The sequence below is a fragment of the Lissotriton vulgaris genome, chromosome 4_1, assembly GCF_964263255.1.
Source record: "Lissotriton vulgaris chromosome 4_1, aLisVul1.2, whole genome shotgun sequence".
In the NCBI taxonomy this organism is placed as follows: domain Eukaryota; kingdom Metazoa; phylum Chordata; class Amphibia; order Caudata; family Salamandridae; genus Lissotriton; species Lissotriton vulgaris.
This window is the reverse complement of record NC_141691.1, coordinates 1,174,364,325-1,174,382,985: the sequence shown is the minus strand read 5'-3', so window position 1 is coordinate 1,174,382,985 and position 18,661 is coordinate 1,174,364,325.

The following is an 18,661-nucleotide window of genomic DNA, read 5'->3' as shown; positions in this document are numbered from 1 at the left end:
CCCTGCTTTTGTTTCGATTTGTCCTAGAACTCCTGAGAGTCCTGAAAGAACTGCCAGTTCTTAGTGACGTGTTATGTCCAACCTTACGTCAAACTCGGCACCTTCCAGGTATAAATATACCAACATCTGCCTTAAGCAACACACGGTGGTTTGGAGCAGAGCGGCTATCTACTTACCCAAAGCCCAGCTGATGCGAGTGCCGAAGGAAGCCGACCCTCCCATTTGACGCACTGAGAGAGACGCTGTCTTTTCTCCTGCCGAGAAATCCAGCTCCAGTGTTTCCAGTCACCCTTGCGGTTGCTGGGAGATCGAGTCCTGAGAAAGAGATACAAGACCTCCTTCATTGTAAAACCAAGGTACGGAGCTGATTAGATCCTTAGAGAATTCTTGATTCAGATTCTTGGCAAAACTAACTTAACTTAAACTACAGCTCACTTACTCCTTCCCACGTACTAGGCTTAGGTTAGGTACACCGGGGTAGGTGAATTTTAGAAGCGCCAATTGATTACGTTTAGTCAACTTTTATCATTGTATGTATTGTATATATTTTATCCGTTTTAAGTATCATATGGCTCAGAAACCATATAAATGCTTTTACAGTATTATTTCATAATACTCCTTTTACTGTATGCACTTTACTTTATGACAAGTATTGCAATTGTGACAATTCACTTCTCTTGCATGAGAAAGAAGACTGCTCAATAAATAACAACTTTTATTGAAAACGTCCGTCTCTCTATTTCTCTACACTCTGGTGAAACTAAGCATGCACGATTGACTGAGTGAAATAGCTATCTATTGTTTTCACATGACTTTGGAGATATACTCCTTATTATGGAGGGAGCAAAGTTGTCATGTTTATGCGGTTGTCAGAAACTAATCCCTTCTTGTGTATTCAGGAAAGTTAACTCCTTCCTGTTCACTCGAGAAAGTTTCTAGTGACCTCTGAGCTAGCTGGCATTCATAATTAAGTCTAACATATTCAATAGAGACCTAGTTGACCTCAGTCCTACGTCTAAACTATCGTTTATGTTATTCCAATGCGCAGAGCCTATTGTGAATATAGGAACTACACTACAGTCTTTGTAGTGCCCAAGACCCTGTCTTTCACTGACCTGGCTCCAGACACACCACAAGTGGGTGGAGACAGCTTTGTGTGATTACAGGCACAGCCCAATTCAGATGTCAGTGACAACTCTCCCCACCACTCACGCTCAGGATGGACTATGAGGCTGGTGATGGCCCATAAGGATAGGCAAGGCACACCTCAACCCTTTGTGTGACTATCTAGAGTGAATGCACAAGAGCCCAACTGTCAGCTAACCTAGAAGTGGAGATTAGAGACAGGCAGAGGCACAGAATGGTCAAGCATGACAATGCCCACTTTTTAATTGTGGAATATTCAAACATGCAATTTAAAAAACAACTTCGGGGGGAGGAGCCAAGCTGGCGACCAAGATGGCCGCCAAGGCTCCCGGCTCCGTCGACCTCCTTCTACTCCCATAAGATACTGCTACTTATCCTGCGCCTATGCCATGCCCCTGCATAGATGAGACGAAACGATGCTTGACTGTGTGATCCCAAATGATCTACCAGCTTTGTGGACGGAGAAATGTCGATGTAAGGATTGCGGCCTGTACCAGCTCTGGAACCGGGGCCTTGAGTAATGGAGAGGCCAGATGCGAGTTGAACAACATCGGCCATGAAAGACCGAGAAGAACCGGTCGGCCCGGATGTAAGCCGAGATTCGCCAATTTCAATGGTGGACCTCTAATCCGAATAGCAGCAACAGCGGAGTAAGGCAATGTCACTCCGACTGTCCCGAAGTGCTTTTATTACCGACACCGATGGTGGATGGTATGGAGGCTGACTGCAACTTCGCCCGACCGGAGAGAGTATACCTCGGAAACAGCCTGGGGTATCCCGGACCTCAGCGAGATTGGTCGCTGGCCGTTAAATAGCGTTGGTCCGAAGACCTTGCCTCTGGACGCGGATTCCTATAAACAGCCGCAGTGCACGACATGGCGCCCGAAAGCGACTCGAGTGAAACCCAGTCCCGTTCCACCGAGGGGACTAAAGAGGCCCAAATGAACACTCCGGAGATAAATATCCTGCCCGAAGGGTCTCCGGTAGAGACGAGAACTGTCACTACTGTGAGAGAAGAGATGGGACCGACGCTGGGAGATGTAATGGCGGCTGTTGTAGGATTTCACTTCTCCATGAGCCTGAGAATGCTAGCCCTGGATTCTAAATTGGAGGATATTGCGCCTGGGATTGGGCTAAAAAGTGCAGACCCCGTTGAATCGAATGGTAAAAAGAAAGTCCTGGACTCAACTTAGCTTTATTAACAGATGTCGGGAATTCCTTGGAGCAAGAGATGCGGGAGAATGTGGACAGCGAGTTATCTGGCTTGAGGTGTATAAACATGGCTCTTTCTTCTTTCCCGGATCTCGCGCCATTCACTCAACAGCAACGTCAGGAATTCTTGTTGGGGAAATGGGACAGCAGAGTACACTGGGTTCAATATGCTTTGCTGTTTTCAACTGGCCTCCGGGCGGAACTTAACGGACAAGTATGGTATTTTGACTCTCCTGCAGTTGCAGCAGATGGGCTGGGGAGTCTTTATGCTCCTGATCGTACAGGCCAAGGTTGAGCAATATACGATTATTGTATGACATTAGTGGACTCGGTGGCGGTGCGGGACTCAATTCTTATATGATCAGTATGCGGGAGGTGAGGCAGGCAGATAATGATCCCCCTCAATTTGTATATTTTGACATTTGCTTATTAGATCCGTTAGCATAGGGGAAGCTGAATTGTGGTGGGGAGGGGCTGGCCTGTTGCAAGGTCCTCCTCCATTTTCTATTTTTAGATATATTAGTTTAGTTTTGGGGGCGACAGGCACACTGCTAGTTGGGGACGAGCGTAAGCTACATGCAGGGGTGCAGGGTGGGGGGATGGGGTTTGCGCATTAGCGTAGTTTATTTTATTTTATAGTGTGCATAATTTCTAATTGTTTATCCTGATTATGTTTTCAGGGGCAATACAGTTTTCTTATCCTGTTTAATTGGGTGGCAGGGTCTGAGAACCGTAGCGAATAAAACGCATTCTACATTGTATGTAGTCAAATATTGTCGAGCGATCATGGCGTCGGTGTCTTAGTAACCTCCCTCATCATCTTGCAGAAATCCTGATATCTGAAATTGTTTGCTTTATTTCTGTAACCGAATGTGCTGTTCCTGGTACGTCTTTGTTTCATTTTGTTTTTGTATATAAATAAAAAGAATATAAAAAAAACAACTTAATCAAAGTATGCACTTTTAAAATGTGAGTTCAGAGACCCCAAACTCCAAATCTGCTTCCAATGGAAAATTAAACTTCAAATATATTTTAAGGCAATTCCAATGTTACCCTACGAGAGAGATAGTATTTGCAATAGTGAAAATCATAATTAGCAGTATTTCACTATTAGGAAATGTAAAAAACACCACTACATGTCCTACCTTTTAAATACATTGCACCCTGCCCATGGGGTTGCCTTAGGCCTACCTTAGGAGTGACTTACATGTAATAAAAGGGAAGGTTTGGGCCTGGCAAGTGAGTGCATTTGCTAGATCGAAATGGCACTTTAAAAGTGCACCCACAGACACTGCAGTGACAGGTCCAATACATGTTTGCAGGGCTGGCACAATCAGTACTGCAGGCCCACTAGTAGCAATTGATTTACAGGTCCTGGGCACACCTGGTGCACTTTACTATGGACTTACCTATCAGAAATCTGAGTAACACATATTTCTCCTGGTACTGGGGCCACATAAATTAGGAACTTAAGATAAGCTAAAGCAAGAGCAGTGAAAACTCTGACTAGCAACGCTTTATTGCAATTCGCAATTCACAATGAAGTATGTGAAGCAGGGCTTCACATACTTTTCTGTCTGGAATGTTCATTGAGACAGACAGCGCAATGCTTTTTTTCCAGCAACCAAGTTTGATCCTGCACACTATAATTTCAAGAACATGGACATGGGACACTTTCATTTGTAGCTTTCAATTCTGTATAGTCAGATATTCAGGACTTTACGCTGCAGTAATGCCACAGATTTGAAAAAAACTTGTGGTGTCCATACAATATCAAGATCTGGCCTCCTATTTTGTCTGATTCCCTAGGAGCAACTATGACTGTAAAGAATATTGGTTTCCATTTTACACAGACTGGATAATCCATGGTTACATCACCCTGTCGGTCATGACTTTCCGATTTCAATATGTCTACAATACCAACAGGTAGGCAGATACTAAGTGCTAGGGGAAGGTTATGTGCATGAGCACTGGAAATTACCACTCAGGTTTAGCTGCAGGAATGGGGACACAGACGTTTTCCTGAGTGATTCCAACTGTGAGGATGCTTTTAGCAGGTCCTTAGTTTGCAAAGACATTTCCCTTCATGGGGCATGAAATACTTTAGTTGCAAACTTGTCCTGTTATCTGAAGGGCTCCCTGCCCAACTTGATTTATCTGGTCTTCAAGCTGCTCTCGAATAGGAGCTATTTGAGGCTGAATGATCAAGGTTGCTGTGGAATGGAACCTGGCATCATTTACCTGGTAACGGTTAATTCCATAGTCACTTGTTGCACTGAAGCACTGTTTCCACCTGGTCACACAGTTAGGGAGGAAACGCTATGACCTTCGATAAATGTTTCCAACATTCACTTTGAATCTCTGAGCATGCTGAAAGCCATGATTTTTCAAAAGGATGTGAACTTGACTTCAGCCAGAGAGATGTTTGACCTCCAGGTGGCAAGGTCCTCGACTGGGATACAGCCACTTCTCCACACTAACATCCCGCTGCATTTTGAATAGCTGGTTCACCATATATAGTGAGCTTTTTAAAATGTATCAGCTCTGGACTGGTTAGCACAGTTCAAGCGTTTTTTGGAGTTATATCATCATTGATACACTCCGTGTTGGGAAGTGTTTTTAAAAGGCTCCTGCTTGTCCTGCTACTTGTGGTGGGAATCCTGATTAAAAATGTTCTACTACGCAATGGACAACCCAGTTCAACCAGGAATAAAGACAGCACTGCTTATTCTGTGATGCTGTGAGCGCATGGTACACTGCTTTGGCACACCTCAGCTTTCAGAACGAAATGAGCACTGGTTCATGTCCTTTAGGCATGTTTGGCTTCACTGCATTCAACCTGTATTCCGCTGCCTGCTGTGCAGCCATGAATCAGTATTGTATCTATGCCTCGGATCACAATTGGTTGCGCCCCTAGACATTGAAGTACTGATGGACCCCTTAAAGACCCATGTTTTTTTTGTCCCCAGTGTATTCCATTGCTGATAAATGCATTCTTCGAGCCATCCTAGGATGCCTTGGCTCCTATGAACTGGACACCGGCTCTACGATACGATTACATGATGCAGTCTCTCCCTCAGCGGCTGCTGTGAGAACTGGATTGAATCACCTATGCACCATAAACATGCTTCGAGGTGCGCCACTGGGACCATTGTCTGCGGTTATGGGCAACAGCAATGTTGCACCTACCACTCTGAAAACATAAACAATTTGGCTTTTTCCATGTGGTGGGCCCCATTTAGTCTGTTTTTCAAACAAAATGAATCAAAACAGCTTCTGCTTTATTTTTCTAGGCACCATGGCTTTCTGTGTGCTTGGGATTTCAAATAGTATAATGACTTTAAGGCTTTTACATGAATATTTTAAAGGGAAGCTTGATTTCAAGTGTAGTTTTAAACATTTTAAATTTTGCTTCATTATGGCCTGCTGGCTAAGATAGCTTTTATAAATCTACCCTTAGTATGAGGATTGGATGTTATGTGCCCGGGTTAGGCCCATGAAGCGAAGTGGCTCATTTCTTACATTGTCCTGTTTTTCACAATAACATTTCTGCTGTGACATTTTGCACATATATGCATGCATGAGAATGTTGGATTAGTTTCTCTAAAACAACTTTGTTTACACATCTTTGCACATTATCACGATGTCTTGAACATCCTGTAAAAGGCCCTTCTATGTACTATGTACAAAAGTCATTCTATCTTCATCCACTGAGCGACAGGGCTATCTACATATTGATAACATCACTAATCTATACACACAACACAAAGCTGCTTTCTATTATAAATAAAGAGCATTCCAAAAGATTAGTAGCGGGGGCACTTCAGCTGACACCGAGGGTCACTGCATGCTGAGACTTTACCATGCAGCGGTCTCACATATTATGTTGTGCATTACTGTGGTTAAATTCAATAGTCACATGGTTTTGTTTATACTTCTGTTGCAGGAATTTAGGATACAAATGTTTTTTTCAAAAGAATATGTAAATAATACAACAAAAATTTATCATTTACCACCCTCAACTTGCGTAGGGTGCATAACGTACTGGCCAGAGCGGACACGCTGACCGAAAAGGCGGTGATCCTGGCGTTGGACGCGAAAATGGCATTCGATATGGTGGAGTGGGAATACCTGTTCGAAGTCCTAGAGCGTATGGGTATTGGCCCGAAATTCGTGGCCTGGATTCGTCTGCTGTATACCGAGCCATTAGCACACGTGGTAGCAAACGGCCATATCTCCCGGACGTTCCACTTAGGGCGAGGCACCCGTCAAGGCTGCCCGCTCTCACCATTACTTTTCGCAATTGCATTGGAACCCTTAGCAGCCCAGATACGCTCCACCCCATTACTGAAAGGAATTGTCTGGGCGGAGGGATGGGAAGACCGCCTGTCACTGTACGCAGATGACATGCTGGTGTACCTATCGGAACCGGAGCGGGGTGTACCGGCACTGCTGCAGCTGTGTGACGAACTAGGTAGGGTGTCGGGGTATACCTTGAACTGGAGCAAGTCAGAAATGTATGTACTGCAAGGCCCAACCCCTGAACTGGGAGAAACATGCCCTCTCGCAATGGCGGGATCCTCCTTCCGATACCTGGGAGTCCAAGTTACGAAGGACCCAGCGGAATTCTTCCAAAAGAACCTGGCGCCACCACTTGAACGCCTGAAACAGGATGTCAAATTCTGGGCGACGCTGCCGCTGACAATGTTGGTTAGAGCGGCACTCTACAAGATGATGTCACTGCCCCGGTTCCTGTACATCCTGGAAAATATCCCATACCCGGTCGACAATAGATACTTCGGGAAGGTGTCCGCAATAATTGCTGGTCTCATGTGGAATAACCGCCCGGCGAGGATAGCTCAGGCTAAATTGCATAGGGGGTGGTATGACGGAGGGATTGCGCTATCAAACCTGCAACTCTACTATTGGGCCGCCCAATTGAAATCCATAAACCAGTGGCTGCATGTACCTCAGGACGACACGGCATACCGGGCGGACAGAATGCAGTTGGGTACCAACAATATCCTGACCCCACTATATGACCAGAGGAAGGTGCGTACACTCGTCGGGCCCACAAAGCTAACTGTGTCGCTGTGGCATAAGGCACAAGCGAAACTGGGGTGGAAAGGGAAAATCACGAAACTGACCCCTCTATGGGACACGAAGGCCCTGGGCACCCTGAGGAGTAGTAAGGGATTCACGTCATGGGACAACATAGGTCTGACCACGGTAGGAGACTTGTGGGAAAGGGACACAGTGATCCCTTTCGACCAACTGCGACAGCAATATGAGATGGGGCCCACGGAACTGTATAGGTGTATACAGGTGAGACATGCCTTACTGACCGCCATTCTGAGCGGCACGACAGTCCCAGAAGCATCTCCCATGGAGGACCGACTACTTACAGACTTTATGCAGGAACGGGCAACCTCCCTCACGTATCGCAAACTAGTGAATAATCTAGCAGACCCAACCATAGCACTGAAAGCCAAATGGGTGGAGGAGGTAGGGGATATGGACGAGTCGGAATGGAACGAGGCGTTAGCGGCACCCAAAGAAGTAGGCATATCGGCGAGATTCCGCCTTGTGCAACTCAAGATCTCGCATAGGTTATACTATACACGAACGTTGCTCTTCGCAATCCATAGAACACAAAACCCATATTGTCTGCGAGGGTGCGGGGAGGAAGGGACACTGTTTCACACTTTGTGGGAATGCGCCCGCATTCAAGAGTTTTGGAGACAGGTCATGAGGACTATTTCACAGACTTTGGGGGTGTCCCTGACTCACGAACCTCGGAAATGCCTACTCAACATATGGGAACCCACAGACCTCACCAGACATGGGCAGCAATGGTCCACATTGGGGATGATAGTCGCCAAACGAGACATAGCGCAGAAATGGGGGGCGGAGACCACCCCGACACTAACACAATGGTGTGCGAACATGGACAGGGTCATGTTGGTAGAAAGAACGGTATACACAGTTAGGGCTTGCCCGCGTAAGTGGAACAAGATATGGCTCCCGTGGAACGCGTTCAGGGGGGACATATGCGAACCCCTGGAGGAGGACGACCCAATGACATCAGACGAGGAAGGCGAAGAAGACTAGTTAGAATACAGAAAAGGGGGACCGAGACACCTAACTCAGGAGGGACGTTAGACGCAACACGAGGGAGAGGTGGGGGGGTGCACGTGGCGGGGGTGACAACGGGGAAGGCACAGGCCATGATGGGTGGGTCCTAAGGGGACTAGGAGCACTGGGCAAGGGTCCAAAGACACACGGGCGAGAACTTAGGCCTACACAGGGGAGCAGTACACAAGCTAGAGACACTAGGGACCGAAAGTGGTAACTACTAGTTAGTTTACTTGTTCAAGGTTTAAAAAATGAAAACTAGACCTCAATGATTCGTGTTGAGATAAAACCACGCCCTCAGGGGTGACAGTGAACTGCCGCCGCGCCCCCGGGATGGAGGGCAAAGAGGCTGTGTAACGAGTCCAACACCATGCATGTCAATACGATGGCGGCCGGCCCCGGGGTTGTAGGCCAGAAGCTGTGTACTGTGAACGTTTGAACAATAAAGGTCTTCCAAAAAAAAAAAAATTATCATTTACATATTTCTTGTTTTTATAAATGGACATGTCAAAAATGTCATAACAAATCACAAATAAATGTGTAAAATTATGTAAAAACCGTTAAAAAAATGTACTTACATTTGTGTTTTATTTTAAAAATATGTTTGCAAAATTTATAATAGTTTTTACAATATGAACCCGGGGAGGGTGAGAAGACAATGGGCTCAGGTTAGGGGACCTTTTCCAGGCCTTGTCGCCATGGAGGAACAGGATATAATAAAAAAAGTATGATAAAATATTGATCTATGTCATCAGCTAGAGCCAGATCTTCTGCCTCACCATAGGAATCAACATCAATAACACCAATAGTGAAAATAAAAGCAGTACTCCATTTTGTGGCTACAGGATTATTCCAATACCCTGTTGCGGTATCTAGTGGAATGTCACAACCAACTTTCAGTGGTGTGCAACCAGAAATTCTTTCTTCAATGATGAGACACATCAACAGCTTCATACAGTTTCCATGAAATGAGGATTTTGCCAATGTGAAGAGCGATTTTATGCATTTTCTTAAATTGTATAAAGTATTACCTACATGTAATTTATTTAGGTCTATGCATTCTTTTTTCATTCATTCATTTCAAAACTTTATTGCGGCTGGATATAGCCATAAAAGCACATTCATTTATCAACAATTATTTATACAGATCCAAGATAAATTTTCAAGTAACAAAAATACATACTTAAAAAAGCAATGGGCAATTAATACCATTTTTATACATTCATCATCGTAAGCAAGTAAGGGGAAAAGGGGCAGGAAAATTTGGGAAAGAGGAGGGTAGGAGTGCTGTGAGGTCTGCAGGGTGGTTAGGGTGTGCTGTAGAGGGAGTAGTGTAGTATTTACCCCTGCTGATGTGAAAGTGCCGTTTTGCTCACTGTGAGATGGTGCTGAGGTGAGGTGCTGGTACACTCCGGGATGAAAGCGTGCGTGTAAACCGTGAGCTGATTGCTGTAAACTGATGTGCTCTGGGCACTGTAGCATATTGGCCAAAGCAAAGTATTTACCCCTACCGGTGTGAAAGTGCTGTTTTGCCCATGGTGAGACGGTGCGGAGGTGAGGGCCCGGTGAACTCGGCAATGAAAGCGTATGCCTAAACTGTGAGCTGAGTGCTCTGTAACATCCTTGCAGATGCAAAGTATTTGCCCTTACCGGTGTGAAAGTGCTGTTGTGCCTAGAGTGAGATGGTGTTGAGGTGAGGTATCGGTAAAGTCGGGGATAAAAGCGTGTGCTTAAACTGTGAGCTGAGTGCTGTAAACTGATGTGTTGTTGGCGCTGTAGCATACTGGCCGAAGTGAAGTATTTACTCCTACCGGTGTGAAAGTGCTGTTTTGCCCACTGTGAGATGGTGGTGAGGTGAGGTGCCGGTACACCTCGGGATGAAAGCGTATGCCTAAACTGTAGGCTGAGTGGTCTGTAGCATACTGGCAGAACCAAAGTATTTACCTTTACCAGTATGAAAGTGCTGTTTTGTCTAGAGTGAGATGGTGCAGAGGTGAGTTACCACTAAACTCGGGGATAAAACTGTGCACCAAAACTGTGAGCTGAGTGCTGTAAACTGATATGCTCTGGGCGGTGTAGCATACTGGCTGTAGTAGCGTATGTGTGCAGGTGGTGTTAGTATGCGTTTCGAGTATAGCGGGAGTGGGAAGCAAAGTACTCACTGGTACCGGTCTGAAGACTCGGGTATGAAAGTGTGAGTGTAAGTCGTGAGTTTATTGCTGTAAAGTGATGTGCTGTAGGATACTGCCCACTGTAGCATACCTGTGAAAGTAGTGTTAGTGTGCGTTTTTACTATACAGGGAGTGGGAAGCGAACTACTCACCCCTACCGGTCTGCAGACTCGAATGAAGTGTTTTAGGAAGCAGGAATAGTGAAATAATTGTGAAGAATATAATGCAGAATGTTGCAATGCCAGAGAAGAAAAATGGTGAAATGGGGTGTGTCTAAGAAAGTGGCTGTGTGTAATAAAGGCATGGTCTTTGAAAATGATATAGAAAGTGTCTTTATTTAAGTGCCATAATTGGACCCACTGGTACAAGAGCTAGGGCATCCAGCTGCTGCAAAGTTGAACCACGTCTGCTGTATTCAAACGTAAGCTCCTGCATCAGTGAATTGCATATTACATGTTACAGTTGCATGTGACATAAGCAATAGCTATTACACTTGAATGACTCTACATTCTATAAGGAAAATAACGGTAGGATACGATTACCACATGTATGCTTTAAGAAAAGAAAGAAATAAAAAAGAAATTGCAAAAATGTAATCATCAACTTTTTAGGTACCTTGGCAGTGCTTTTTTGTGACAGAAAATTATCAACAGTAGAATAGTTAGCAATCTGTTGTACGGTAGATTCAATGTGGTGCGTGTCAGAATTGGTACTAGTTCTAATCACATTGGAACTTTGAGGATGAATACAAACATTGCGCTTCTGAGAAGCATATTCGGTACCTTCGTAGTCAAAACATACATTATTGTCTTCAGCTGTTTCAAAAAAACATTCTTGTGTAGGAAGCTAAGGCATCGAGCAGAGTCAAACTCCAACCACTTCTGCTGTAGTCAAATCGAAGCTCCTGCATCAGTGAATTGCACATTATATGTCACAGTTCTATGTGACTTACACAATAGCTATTAGACATGAATGAAAAACTTGTATAATGAAAATAAAGGTAGTTTTCGATTACCACTCTGTGCCAACCAGTTCCTAAACAAAGTCGTCTTTTTTCAATATTATTGTGAGGTTCTGAGTAGAGGTTGACTTTGAGTAAATATGTGTGAAAGGGCTATGTGAGAATAACAGGGAAGCAGAGAGGCTTGTGCACAAAGAATAGACATGGCTTCTAAATGGGTGTCGGGTTTAGGATAATTTAGGAAGTAAATAGTGTATTTGCATAGGCCATTCATCACCGAGCCCTGGTTAAAGTGGAGACGTAAGGGGAAATAATGAAGATAGATTTCAAATGTCTGAGTATACATAGAAAGTTGTTATATGAAAGTAGTAGGATTGAAGTGTATTATAAAAAATTTAAAGGAAAAAGTTAAAAAAAATTGAAAAAAATCCATTCAAGAATAACGTGAGTTTCTTACAAGTCTTGGAGATTCCAGTCCAGAGGTTCTTCAGCGGCTTGAGATGCATAATGTTACAGGAGGCTATTGTTGCCATTTTCTGAGAAAAGCGAAGCGAAGCGATCCAATTCATATCCTCGAAGGGACAGTAATGTTCCTCGAATGTTGGAGCGGCAATTTGAATTGGCAGGCAATCTGCGATGTTGTGAAAGGTCGCACGTCGCAGGAGATCTTTCGCGGGTGTGCAGAAATCCCATTCCGCTGCGATTCCTTTTTGCATTGCATTCGCCATTGCTCCACTACCAGAACAATCACGTTCATGGTTTTCAAGATAATGCATTATCTGCTGGATTTCGGGAGCGGTTGTTGGGATGTTAGCAAGGTATACATCCATTCGACAGTCAAATTGGCAATTTTTGCAATCAAACGATGGTTCTACGCATATTGCATAAGTGTAGATAAATGTTATGTTATATAGCTAGCTCGGATAGTAGATAGAGGCAGGTAGCCGAAAGGTTTTTCAGTTTTTTTACAGTATTGATGTAGCTTGGCGTAGAGGCGTATTCTGTCGGACATAGTTGTTTCCACAGAGAGCGTAGCCATTTTTAGAAGTAGAATTAGTAGTAGGATGGCCGTAAAGAGAGCGATAATTATGGGCACTGTTCCTGTTATTCCAGAGATGATCGAATGAATGTAGTCTGGCATTAAAAGAAAAACAGTTTGAAAGCGTGTTAGAGGGCCGTAGGAGAGCGTGTTCAAAAAGTGTGCCAGACTTTGAGTGTGACATGTGTTGAAAATTGTGTAACAATTCACAAAGTGTAATTGACGGTTTGTATTTAAAAGGGAGGGTATTATACTTGAAGTTCATGGTATCTGCAGTCGATAACTTTCTTTTGCAGAAGTGAGGGTGAATTCTGTTCTGAACAAAAGCGCTTTTAGTTTGGTTTGTTTCTTGAAATTTGTTTTCAAATGAAGAATTGAAGGCCAAGTTGAAGTTTGGGAGTTAGTTTGTATGGGTGGAATAGACATTGCCACAGGAAGTTACTGTGTTTGAAACAGTAAGGACTTGCGGTGTGCCAGGACACATTCCGTTGGAGTGCATGTTATTGAGAAGCAGCTAATTGCAGTTAGAAAGCTGTGTAAATGTTAGTCTGATTGTTAGAGTTGGGGTTCTTTTAAGAAAGGACGCAAGGTTGGGGGCTGTAAGCTTAGAATCACTGTGTACTTGGACATTCTAGGCTAGTAATGAATGACTGTCATTGTGGTCGCACTTTTCACCTATGAGAAAAACTTCTGTATGCTCTTTAAGGCAACAATATGTAAATAGGAGAAACCACTGCTCTTGAATAAACAAGCTACCTTATATAATTACATACAACATGACAAACAACATGTGCACCTAGCAGACACAACAACATTACATACCGTGGGAAACCTGGCTAGCCATGTACACAAACTAAACATGGCATGGCACTAAGCATGGGCGAATTTTGCGAATCTCGCGTTCGCGAACTTTGCGGATTTGCGAACTCGCAATCCGCAAAATCCGCGAATTCTCGCGAATTTGCGGATTCTTTTTTTTTTGTGTGTTCGCGCGGGTTTCTGCCAGGTCGCGAGGGTTTTTGTACAATTTCGCAAACGCGAACTTACCTGTCGGGTCGCAAGTTTTGCGAACTTGTTGTTTCTACGTGTCCAGCCTGTTTGGGACACTCTTCTTCCTCACTGCCACCCTCTGTCACCACATGCCACCCTCTGGCTCACCCATGCCACCCTCTGTTTCATCACAGCACCCTCTGGTTGTCCAGTGTACATTATTGTGGCAAAGCAAAGCACACTTTCCCTGCCTCAAGTGACCTGAATTAATTTGGGGCTGATTAATGTGTCACAGAATATTTTTTTAGCTGGCACCTGCTTCCTTAGTGCTTCCTGATTAGTGATCTTTTGCACTTGCTAAGTGCTTTCATTGTTGCAAAATTAGTTACAACACCTGCCCTGCCCCAACTGACAATAATGAATTAGGGGCTGATTAATGTGTCACTGGATTTGAACTTCCAGCCTGGCTCCTGCTTGTCTCCCTTAGCTGTAATTCAGGACCTTTGTGGCATATGTGTAACTATTCTGAGGGTCAGAGCAGGGTCACATAATAATTGTAAGTAGGCAACTGAACTCTGGAGGGGCCCCTCAGGAAGCACTACAGGAAATGGCTACTAATGATGAGCTTTTACTTTTGAACCTGGTAAGTAGTTTCAGTTTTGCTAAGATCGTATTTCTGCAATTTAGCGCTTATTCGCGGGGCGCAAAGTTGAACTGGGAAGCCGCGAACTCACGCGAACAGTGCGAGCAAGCCATAAAATCCGCTGCTCGCGGATTTGCGGATTTTGCGGGAAATTCGCGAATCTCGCGGATTGCGAATTTACCGAAAATCCGCAAAATCCGCGAGCGGAACGGATTTTCCGCCCATACTTACATGGCACCTCTGCCTCACAATGCAGAATGCGGGGAGAGATGGGAGCAAAGTGTGTGCGAAGGTGGTAAGTAATTATCGATTATAAAAGTATATAATGCAAAGTCTTGAGGGGATGTGCCGGACAGAGTTGGGTTATGCAGAGCACAGACATGTACACATCAACATACAATGATGGTCTATTGAGTGAAGTGGACAGTGGCCGAGGGGAACATCCTTTACAACGCAACTTTTACCACGCAGTGCTGTTACAACGCAGGTTTTACAACGAAAACCATTACAACGCATTACACTGGGGGGCGCTCTAGGATAAGGAATACGTTTAATTTACTATCCAACACCTTCCCTAGTGTCCACGGGGACTGGAGTTGGAATAGTAAATTAAACTATTCACTATCCAGCACCCCCAAGTGTAATGGGTTGTAATGGTATGCGTGGTAAAACCTGCGTTGTAACAGCATGCGTGGTAAAAGCATGCGTTGTAACGTCATACATCCGTGGTCCGAACCATGATAGTACAATCAGTAGGGACAATTACATAATGGTAGCGCGTACCTGCCTACCTGCCCCCCCTAAATGTTTAGGGTAGTAGGTTGGCTCGGCGCACGCAAGGCTAGTGTAGGGGTTTGAAGAAGAGGCACATTTCTCTGAGTGTGGTTCTCTTCCGGATTGGCGAACGTGTCTGCCAAGTCTGCGAAGCTTATACCGCCACGAGGCTGACACCGTGAGTGAAGGTGGCAGCGTGAATGATGCTTTCAGCGCTATGGTATCTAGAAAGCGTAATGGCCTCTGCGACGCGTATATATGCTTCACAGTTCACCTTTCGACACCGCGGTATGTGAAAGAGGGCCAATCACGTGCCGGCGAAAGCTTCTGGGCCGAGGTCTCCGAGCTCGGAAGGCTCCTGAGATTAACATTGGGTACCGTGACAGAGGCACACAGTGGCCAGCCTGAGGCCCAGCACCGTGGAGTGCTCTGTATACTACTAACACAGTAGTCTGACAGGTACCAACAGTGGTACGGTGTTTTTGATACCATGGTGGGCGATGCTAGAACTGTATCTGAGAGTGGAGATGAAGGTACTCCCTTTGAATAGGTGTAAGAAACTCTAGGTCCCAACAGTGGAACAGTATGTTGATCAAACAATGGACGATGTCTGATATTACCTGTAGCTGGTTTTTCACAGATCTCCCTCTGTTGAGGTGCACCAGACTCTGTGCTTCTGTAGTTAACTGCTGCACATGGTTATTGGGCTTAATTGACTGCTATCGCTGGAATACACCGCGGTACAGCAGGACCAAACAGTGAAACGGGGTCTTAATTCTATGATTGAGGATGTCAGAACTTAAAGCTTGTGATGATTGCTGTGTACCCTCTATGATGAGGTGCAAGCAACTCTAGATCATAACAGTGGAATGGTGTCTTGATCCCACAATGGACAATGTTAGAACTGTATCTGAGAGTGGAGATGGAGGTACTCCCTTCGACTAGCTGCAACCAACTCTAGGTCCCAAAAGTGAAACGGTGTCTTGATTCCCCAGTGGACAATGTTAAAACTGTATCTGAGAGTGGAGATGGAGGTACTCCCTTCGACCAGCTACAACCAACTCTAGGTCCCAACAGTGGAACGGTGTCTTGATCCCACAATGGATGATGTTAGAACTGCATCTGAGAGTGGAGATGAAGGTACTCCCTTCGACCAGCTGCAACTAACTCTAGGTCCCAACAGTGGAACGGTGTCTTGATCCCACAATAGACTATGTCTGATATTACCTGCTGCTTGCTTTTCTCAGAAGTTCGTGTGCTGAGGTGCATCACACTCTGTGCTTCCATAGCTAACTGCTGCACATTATTATTGGGCTTGGTTGACAGTAGTCGATGGAGTATACTGTGGTACGGCAGGTGCAAACAGTGAAATAGGGTCTTGATTGTATGATTGAGGATGTCATAAGTTAAAGTCTGTGGTGATTTCTGGGTACCCTCTCTGATCAGGTGCAACCAACTCCGTGCTTTCAAATTGAATGGCATGTGGCTGTGAGGTGTTAATAACCACTGCATCTAGACTGCGGTTTGCAGGGTTCACAATTTAGATTGAGTGGTGATTGCTTAGTTACAGAATCCAGTAGCTAAGTAATTAGAACGTGTATTGAAACATACATAATATTGTTTTATTAGAACATTGGAATGTTGGGAGCTCCATTGAAAGTAATGGAGTAGCTCCTTTCTTATAACAGCTTGTATAAGCCTAGAGCTCCAACATTGCAAAGTTTTTTTTGTTCACAGACTGGCTGTGAACAAATACTTCAGGAAGCCTGAAGGGATTCCAATCCCCTTGCGCTCTTTTAAGGCTTTGCTTTATTTGTTAGAACATTCTACCCTCTAGTGGCAGAATGTTCAAATAGCCTTATAGCCTTTGGTAGCAGGGCTATAGTGGCTATTAAAGTCCCTATCCCTTGTTAAAGGCTCTCGCCTTCGGCTTGGGTCTTTTTTATGCTGGAGAGCGCCTTTAATAGCCGTTATAGCCTACAGCTGGCTATAAGGCTATGGTATACTTGCTTGAAGAAGTTTTTTTAGATGAGTTATATGTTTAGTAAAATTACCAAATTCATCTTGCAAGTTAAAAGGAAAAGTGAATAGTGTAGACTGTTGACAGATGAAATTCCAGTTCGAATTCTTTTGATTTATTTATTGTAGAGTTTTATGTAATTTATGTTGTTCTATTTTGTAAAGAGGGAGTGAAAAAAAATATTGATGGTTGTGTGTGTGAGTGCTGCCTTCAATTAACAATGCAGACAGTAGTTTTCACAAATTAGATTGAGTCTCTATTGTCGATGATGCAGTCCTGTAAGAGAAGAGATTCCTATAGCGTGCTCTGTCTGCACCACTTATACGCATCATTGCAGACTACGCACAAATTTTCTTTGCTTTGCGTATTGCAAACTGTAGGGCTCAAGTCAATGCCACGTGGCTGTGGGCCCTTGCTGAACGCTCTATCTGGCCTGTAGTGCAGACTTCAGTATTCACATTTGACTTTGAGTCGGTATTGTAGATGATGCAGTCCTGTAGGAAAAAACATTGCTCCAGTACGCTCTGTCTACACCACTCATACAGATCATTGCAGGCTTTGCACGCGTTTTCTTTGCTTTGCGTGTTGCAAACTGTAGAGTTCAAGTCAAGGCCATGTGGCTGTGGGCCCTTGCTGAACGCTCTCCCTGGCCTGTTCTGCGGGCTTCTGTATTCACATTTGACTTTGAGTCGGTATTGTAGATGATGCAGTTCTGTAGGAAAAAACATTGCTCCAGTGCGCTCTGTCTGTACCACTGTCACGCATCATTGCAGGCTTTGCACACGTTATTTTTGCTTTGTGTATTGCAAACTGTAGAGCTCAAGTCAATGCCATGTGGCTGTGGGCCCTTGCTGACTGCTCTCCATGGCCTACACTGCAGATAGCAGTGTTCACAATTGAGATCGAGTCTTTATTGTAGATGAGGTAGTCCTGTAGGAAAAGACATTGCTCCAGTGCGTACTGTCTGCACCACTCATATGCATCATTGCAGGCTCTGCACATGTTTTTTTTGCTTTGCGTATTGCAAACTGTAGAGCTCAAGTCAATGCCATATGGCTGTGGGCCCTTGCTGACTGCTCTCGCTGGCCTACACTGCAGATAGCACTGTTCACAATTGAGATCGAGTTGATATTGTAGATAAGGTAGTCTTGTAGGAAAAGACATTGCTCCAGTGCTTACTGTCTGCACCAATCATATGCATCATTGCAGGCTCTGCAAAATTTTTTTTTGCTTTGCGTATTACAAACTAGAGCTCAGGTCAATGCCACGAGGCTGTAAGCTCTTGCTGAACTCTCTCTCTGGCCTATACTGCAGAATTCAGTGTTCACATTTGGCATTGATTCAGTATTGTAGATGATGCTGTCCTGTAGGAAAAGACATTGCTGCAGTGTGCTCTGTCTGCACCACTCATACACATCATTGCAGGCTCTGCACACATTTTTTTGCTTTGCGTACTGCAAACTGTAGACCTCAAGTCAATGCCACGTGGCTGTGGGCCCTTGCTGACTGCTCTCTATGGCCTACACTGCAGATAGCAGTGTTCACAATTGAGATCGAGATGATATTGTAG